Source organism: Mytilus californianus, unplaced genomic scaffold, assembly GCF_021869535.1.
Source record: "Mytilus californianus isolate M0D057914Y unplaced genomic scaffold, xbMytCali1.0.p SCAF_13, whole genome shotgun sequence".
NCBI lineage: Eukaryota > Metazoa > Mollusca > Bivalvia > Mytilida > Mytilidae > Mytilus > Mytilus californianus.
This window is the reverse complement of record NW_026262615.1, coordinates 40,905,136-40,914,319: the sequence shown is the minus strand read 5'-3', so window position 1 is coordinate 40,914,319 and position 9,184 is coordinate 40,905,136.

The following is a 9,184-nucleotide window of genomic DNA, read 5'->3' as shown; positions in this document are numbered from 1 at the left end:
AAATTCCTTCAACCGATATTGGTCTATTTGTAAACGTTCTGAAAAATTTTTCGCGAAATACTAGTAACAAGATTAGCAAATAATGTGTGTGTGTGTGTCTAAATAGTGAAAAAAAAGTTGAAAAAATAATATTTATAGCATAAAAAGTACATTTATTGTTTTTCCTGTTCATGATATTTTACCTTTGAAATTATTGTTACTACTGCAATGACTTCGAAACGAAACGCATCATTTCACAAAAAAAAAAAAAAAAAAAAAACTATATTTTTCCAATCGATATTTCAAATGGCAGAACTTCATATAAGCACTGCTAGATTTAAAAAAAATAAAGATAGGAAGTAAGTAAGAGTACACACGATTATCTATTTTAGACTAAATATTTGTTAAGTTTATCGTCAAGAGACAGGGTTTTTCAGACCATATAAACAAGTATATCTTTTTTATTATAACGTCTTCAAACGATAGATGATGTCATGCTTGTGCCCTCAGATTTGTATTGTTATTATCATTTGTTCCAATTTCAGTCCAATAGGATAACCATATAAGTTGTGACACACGCCATATAGCGAACAAACGAATATCAAAATATAAATGTTTATCAAATAAGATTTTCTAGTTTTTCTTTATCGTCATTATATCACAGCCTCCACTACGACACTTACATAAGGTTCAATTATGCTAAACCTTTTAAAATATGAAACTGCATATACAAATTATAAAGAAAAAGGAATCCCGTGACCAATTATAAAGAGAACTTAAATTTACACCATGACATAATATAGAAAATGTTAAAAGCAGGGCAGCTTGTGGTTCTATGGATTCGACTTTGGATAGTTAAGTTTAGTTGACATTGATAAAAAATCCGGAGATGGTATGTACTTGATTTTTCATTACCACCCCATTTATATATAATGGACTAATCCAGACTGTAGTATATAAACCAGCTCAAGACAGCCAAACTCTGTCAGTTTTAAGTTGGCAATTCAAGGGTAAACATCAAGAATAATATTCTAACTGGTAACAATTCCAAAGGATAAAAATGTGTTTGGATTTATTAGTGGATATTTATAATAGTGATTGTGATATAAAGTGAAACTTATCAAATATTAAGTTATGTACAGTGAAAGTACAAGTTGTATACTTACTTGTGTTCCAAGTTGTAATATTGTAGAATAGTGAATTCTTTCTAGAAGTGTATCAGTGGTAGTACACTGTGTTTAGCTTTACCAATTTGGAGAATACTTATTTCATTTGGACTCATAGTGATAATTAGTGTGTGAGTTGAGCTGTGTTTATATATCTTTGTTGTGCAGTGGTGGTTTTATGCAAATGTTATTGGTGGACATTGTAAATATATGTGTTATTGTGTTCATACGTTTTGTATGATTCTTACCTGATGTATGTTGCATAGTAATCTGTTAGTAGCATTGTGAATAATTAGGCATTATACCTGTTGCATAGTCATTGCATTGTGACATTGTGTATCTGTTATGAAAAATTGTGTCTATGCATTGTGAATGAGGTACTTCACCTTGCATATTAGCATTGTGTTCTGTATATGTTGTGCATTGTGTATTCCTTTAAGGGTGTGTTTAATTGATTTAAACTGGTTGTGGTACACATGTTAGCTAAGTTCTTGAAATCCAGATTTTTTTAGGTACGGATCCACCCGTTACACATTACAAAACCGAGGACATGACACTTTGACCGGCAATTTTGTCACTGGACCTGTCAAGTCTCTATGGAGCAAGGGGTAGTTAGTCATTTTCTGATAAGCTGGATTCTTGTCTGGCTTTTTTTTAGAATTGTTCCCATTTTCATAATTGGATTTTCTTTATCTTGCTTTTTATGCCTATTTCTTTAACACTTTTTACCGGTTCTTATGTTTCAAGAATCTTTAAATTAACCGAACACTTCTTCTTCTTTTCCTACTTTTTCCCCGTCATCTTTTCTAGTAATAACACCATGGAGATTGCCAATTGCATCTGCAATCGTGTGCATGCCATCTGGCCTTCATCTTTACAATTAAGAAAACTAGCCTAGCTTGTAAAATGCAAAATCTTGCTGAATGAATGCTGGTAAATCTTATTATGTAATACAGGAGAGCGATTCTGACTGATTTGGGGCTCCTCTGTAGGCATAATACATAGTGCAATCACATAATTCTAACAACATTTACCTAAATGTCTTAGTAAGGATTTAAGTAGAAACTGCCATGGGCGTTTCTATTTCCGGTTTATGGTTACATTTCATCAACCGAACTGTGAGCACACTAGTTATAATAAATACAAGCCAGCCATGTATTTTTTATCAATCATAATCAAATAGCAAACTGAGAACCAAATTGATTTTGGGACCTACTTAAGGAAGAGGTTTTTACCCAATCATAGCAAAAATAACTAATTCTTTATTTGTCTATGATTTTGAAAAGGGGTCTTTAAACTAGGGTTGGGCAGGGATCCGGAAACACACCTTTTTTCTATTGGCGTGATATTTGTTCAGAGAAACAATATATGTGTTTTTAGGGTTACCTTCCTAACAAATATAGGGTCTGTAGTTTAGAAATATATAACAATTTATTTATTCTTTGGTCGAAATCCTGAAAATTCACCAAGTCTAATTTTGATATTAACATATGCTTATCGGAAACTGCCATTTAGGTGAAAAAGTAGAATTACATTTTCACGGTTTTTGGTTGGCCTTTCAAGTACACAAGACAGGTGAAGAAAGTCAATTTAGGAGGGTTTTGATTGGATGTAAGGGTACAATGTATTTTTGTAATTCATTAATGAATAACTGCAGTGTGTATACTTATAATATAAATTTTGAAACACATTGACATATTTTCTTGAGAAATACTCAAAAAGGCTTCCAAATTTTCACAAATATGACGTTGGGCATGGATACCTTAAACAAGCTCCTTTCGATCATGATACCATTTTCCCTCGATTTCTAAAACAGAATAATAAAGAACCAATATAAAAAATAACTGTTTTGTCCAGGTTTTTATTTTTAAAAGTGGCAAATTTAGAAAATGTTATAATTGTCGCCGATGAAAGTATACCGCCTTCCGTTTAAGTGTGTCAATGAACAATTGTGCCCATTTAAATGTTTTTCGTCAATTATGTCCAGTATTTTGATGAAATAAGCTTGCGGTAACAACAACTTATATTTTGATACATGTAACACATTTTTGAAGAGAAATCTACCGTCGTTTTAAAAAAGAGCACGTAATTTAATAGCTGATATGGGTCCCTGATTGAATTTGTAAATTGTTTGCCCCATTCTCAAATTTTGAATCTCCAGGAAAACAACAAGCACCAATTCATACAAGTGTATTTGCCTTCGCAAAAGTAGAAAGAAAGCACCGTTAGTGCTCGATTTGTATAGCCTATTGAATAATATAACCATCTGCCATTTGAAAGCCCAGTAACCACCTCTGTGGTCTCATGGTAGCGATCCCACATTGAGCGCGGGGGATGTGGGGTTCTTACCGGACCTGGTCAAACCCGTCTTAAAAATTGGTTTGTGATGGTTCTACGCTTATCACGGGGAATTTTATAAAGAAAGAGCAAAGACTTGGATTCTGAGTAAGAAGAGTTATGGTGACATATCTATCTCCCTGCAAACCTACTTTATGTACTAGCACGTTGAAGATCCTAATCAGCGTGTGGGTCTTGTCCGATACAACACACTGAACAGCTATCTATCATCTTCATATTTTGAAAGTGCTTCTTTGGCTTCCTACATGGACAATTACTTAAGTAATGTCATTGATTCAAATAAAACTACATGATGTTGTGAAAACTAGGTTTAATTCAACATTTTGTACATAAGGAAATGCATGTACCAAGTCAGGAATATGACAATTGTCTTCCATTTATTTGAAGGGTTTGAGCTTTTGAGTTTGCCATTTGATGATGGACTTTCCGTTTTTAATTTTTCTTTGAGTTCGGTATGTTTGTGATTTTACTTTACACATTCAAAGAACTCATCCTCAAACATCATACACACAGGGAACAGTTGTGGTCGTAACTTGGGGAATATGTTTCAGAAAGTAAAGGTTGGAGGATGTGGTGTCAGAGCAAACATTAATCTGTTTGTTCATGATGACTATTCAATTTTTGAAATCTGACTTTTAAAATATACACTCAGAGCATCAAGGATGGTGCAGTACATGTCAATATGACAGTTTCTATAAACATAGGAGATGTGGTATGATCGCCAATGAGACAACTATCCACCAAATTTCAAATAAAGTGGATGTAAGCAATTCGTTAACCTTGTTCACACTGTATTAGTTTCTGCTTTGGTTTTGAATTACTAGTACTATGTTAAGTTATACTAGTATACAGTGCCAAATAGTTTCAAATACAATACTTGCAGAAATGATTAAACAAACCATACACAAATAAAAAAAAAAGACTAGCTCATCAGCAAAATGATAAGTTCATATACCAAATAAGATAGCTATAATATATATACTTGGATGCAATTTATTAAAGATGACAGTGGATGTCATAATTTTTAATTGTGACATAAATGATAACAAGTCTCAATAAATTGATGATAGAAAAACATGATGCATTGAGGAATGTTGTGTGGTAAAACGGAAAATATATAGAGACTTGGTGGTGAAAACCCAAATAGATATTTTCTGAAGGGTTTATTGGAATTGAAGATGCAATAGAAAAACAATATTTCACTCAATTAAATAAATCAAAGCACTGTTAGCGCAGTGGGCAGTTAATCTTAAACAATGGTAAAATTAATGATGAAAATTGTGGATGAGTTCGTTTGATAATTCATCGCAGCTTGTCATATCTTAAGTATCAACTTTTTGTACTGAACTGTTTTCCACTATTTAACGCACTCTTCTCACACCTGTATTATTTGGTTACAAAAGTCTATTACCATATTTGGATAACTTTAAAATATGTATCTTGTTTTAAACATTATATGTCTAAGAATATGTATGTATATGTATGCATTTCTCCATTAAAGTACTTGAAAAATGCAAAAGCATCTGTCATGGGAATTTATGAAAAGGTGGATTAGTGAGTTTTATGAAAAGCTTAAATCTTACAATACATATTTTTCACAAAATATTATATTGAATGTTAACTTGGATATCAACGTGACCTTGCTTTGTTCATGCCCAACACCTTGAATATATTTTTAATGTGCTAGTTTACAAGCTTACATCTTAACATAATAGTCATCAGTTAACATATTCAGAGAACTGTCAACTGCGACTTTTGAAATCTTAGTATAACTTGGCAGTGATAGAATCCTGGACCTACAAATGTATCGCAGTGGAAGTTCGTGTTTTCTTATTTTTATACACACTGATAAAAGGAAATATCTGGGTATTGTGTGAAAATAAGAAAATGTGGTATGATTGACAATGAGACAACTCTCCATCAGAGACCAAATGACATAGAAGTTAGCAACTGTAGGTCATCGTACAGCCTTCAACAATGAGCAAAATCAATATCGCGTTAAAATTGTAAGCGTGCGTCCAACCTCTCCTAACATGGGACGTGATGGAACACCGAAACATCAAAGTAGAACAAAATTATAACAGTTAGTTGAAAAGGGATTAACTCATCATTTCCACCTCTATATATATACATTGTTGAAATGCAGAGGGTCTAAAACCCATCACGCAAATACTACGTCAGTTATTCAATATGGCGCTCATTTAGAATATATTTACATGTGCAGATTAAAATTATTCTTTTCTTGCGTGACTACTCTATTAACAAAAAATGATTAAATAAGATATGATGCTGTTCTTGAATGACTCCGCAACACCTATATTTAATAGTTTTGTTGGTAAGATGTTCCACTTTTTGATGATACGAGGAAAGGAGCTGTATTTTTTAAAAGTGTTGTAAGTTTTGGTTGATGTTTGAAGATTACTAAATTTTCAATTGATTGTCCTTTTTTGTTGTTCTATATAATCTGGTATATCTATGGCTATTTTATTATGTAGGGTTGTATAAATCAGGCACATAATCATTTCCTTTCAGTTCCTAGTCAATAACATTCGCTGGACTTTTAAGATGGTACCGAACACCTTGACTAAAATTAATCTGGCTCGTTTAATTTTCATTTAATTTTGACAAAATATTTATATTGACCCTTTGACAAAAAGTATAAAAATTTCAAAAGAATCGAACCACACACTTTATTGGACAAATGTCATTGTATTTATGGCAGTTTGACACACACTAATTTTGATCATTGAGAAGCTTAATATTTCTTTTACAATACAACGTGATCAAAAAGGTCAGCTGATTTTTACAGAGTTATCTCCCTGTAGTGTTCTGTAAGACCTTAATTGTGAAAATTCAATTATTCTTTTGATAGTAAAACAGTAAAGACATGTGGTTGAATGGCCAAGGTGCCGATGTTTCAAACATTTAGATGGCACTGTACGAAATATGACGCCTTGGCAACAATGAACATAACCCCTATCGCATAATAATTTAAGTATGGTATAAAAAGACCAGGGTTATCCTATTTCCAATGTAAATCACCTCTGATCCTGTAATTTCGCCTTTATCAACTAAAATGATGCTAACGATAGCGTTCCTCAATCGAAACACCTCGTAGGCTACCTTATCTGCACGTATGCAACATTTCTCCCGAATGAACTAAACGCTTTTTTTATATTGCACTGAGCAGCTTGTGTGCAGAGGTTAACAATTTTAGTTATCCCTTATATATTTACAATAATTCAACAGAAATTTATACAGGAAACCTAAACAAATAAGTTTACAATATTTGTAAGAAGTTATAGACAGGATTGTTGGGTATAATTTGTTAAAGATCATTTTTAGATTTTTTTCAAGTGCCAATCGAAATTTTTTTTTTTCTAAATATAAAAATGATTTACGTTAAGTTGGCTACATTTGTCAACACCCATATAAACGCATGAACAAACAGTGGTATACACTTTGTAAACTTTGAAGTGTTCATTTTTCTATGAGATATATATATATTTTATTCAATCCGTTGATTGTAATGGGTTTTTAAACAGTCGGTTCCCTAACTATGCCTGACGGAAGAAATTCACTGCGATTTGTCCAGCAGTATTACATTGAACAAGAACATCTTAAACAATTATTGTTCTTTTATAAATTTCAAAAACGTTTAATAATTAAGCAGAAACAAAAAAGAATTGGAATTATTCAATTTTTTTTTTAATGAAATAGACTTTCAAAGTAACATTTTTATGAGATAAAAGATCGCCTTCAAAGTAACATTTTTAAGAGATACAAGAACGTCTTCAAAGTAATATTTTTAATAGATAAAAGAACGTCTTCTTTAGTCTTTCGATTTTATTTTTGAAGAGAAACAACCTCTGATACACACCGGGAAAGGTTCAACAGTTTTGCAAAATGTTGAAAGCTGCACACGACTGAAATGCTCTGACTAAATCTTAACGTAATTGTGTACCCATGGTCTGATTTAGTGTAAAACCGTCTTAACAGATCTTAATCGCATGCGAGAAGATTCCGATTTTTTTTAACATTTCTATAAGTTTGCAAGGTTATTCATTTTTGCTAACAATTTTGAAAGAATTATTCAAATGAAATAATAATTATAATATTTGAAATAATAATTAATAATATTTGAATATAAATTAATCAGGTTAAGACGGATTGCCTGTGTGAGTGCGATGCACATCATGTCCGTTATGCAGACTTCGAAAATATCCCATTCACTGTATCGCAGAACCACTCTCTTTACACATGTAAACATATGGTTTTCAGTTATGTTACAAGCGAGAAACATAGATATGGGTTGTGGATGCGACAAGTGGAATATATCAGTAACCATAAGTTTATGTATGTGACAAACATATTCAATAACGGTACACCAAACCATGATGGCTTCCGTAAAACATATGAAGATGAAGGAATGACACGTTTAACTGTTCATAAATGACTTTTACTCACATATAACAGCAATAAACTGAATTATATACCTATATGAAGTTATGTCATGCCAGTGTGGTAGATCATTCTTTTGGAGAAACAACTTAGACGATATTAAGCTTCAATTAAATTACCTTCAAGGCATAACATAATGACCTGTCTAAGGTCACATATTTACCCCGATTAAAACTACTGTGTGTTAAAACATTTATTTCATATGATAGTAATCGTGTGATGTTGCTAATTGTAGGTTTCAAATATTCTGTAAGGTATTAAGCAGAAACAATCATTTACTGGACTGAAATACTAATACCAAAAAACGTCTATAACGCAGTATAATTTTCTAAATAAATAATGTGAAGTTCTGTTATTTTATCGCTTCGATTAAGAAACAGTATGTCAGTTCATATAATGGATAGCTTACCAAGTGACTAATATTTTCCATGTACCGAAACTATACTGTTTTATTTACAATGAGACAAAAAAAAAAACAACAAAAAAAAAACACATATTGTATAGTCACATTTTTCATGTCGAGGGATTTTATACGGTATGGTTTTTTTTCATTGTTGTTTGGCCTCTAATTGCATACATTTGATCTCTGATGGAAATTTGTCTCATTGGCATTCATACCACATCCTCTCATTTTATGCTATATTCCTGACATAGATTGGCTTGTTGAAAACGTCATTATTGAACTGAAAATCGAACCATGACCTATTCGCCAATTCAAGAATTGTGTTGGTTTTGTGCGAATTCATAAAACAATTACGGAATTTAACCAAAACAGACACTCCTTAAGTACATCATAGATATTTCTATTTGGGGTTTAACCAATTTAATAAATATACTGAAATTACAGTTAATGTATTTCATCAGTTTAATTCAATCAATATCGTATACGATAATTGAAATGTAATGCCAATGAAATACAGCTTGAGTTATAGTTTCAGGTATCAATCTAACTGTTCTAGAGTAATGTCTCTTGTTTTTTTATTCCAAAGCACAAATATTGCCGGATGAAAAACAACAGTTACTACATTCTGAATAGTATCCTTATAGATATATCTTACTGTAGCCCATGGTTTTATCTTAATGTGTGTATTGTTATTTTAGTTTGAGGTTATAAATGGCTGAGCAATTCTTACAGCAGGCACAAATGTTCTGTAGCATGATTAAAAATAGCAAAAAATTCTGCCCGTCTTAAGCATGCAGTGAGGTTTGAACTGTTGCTG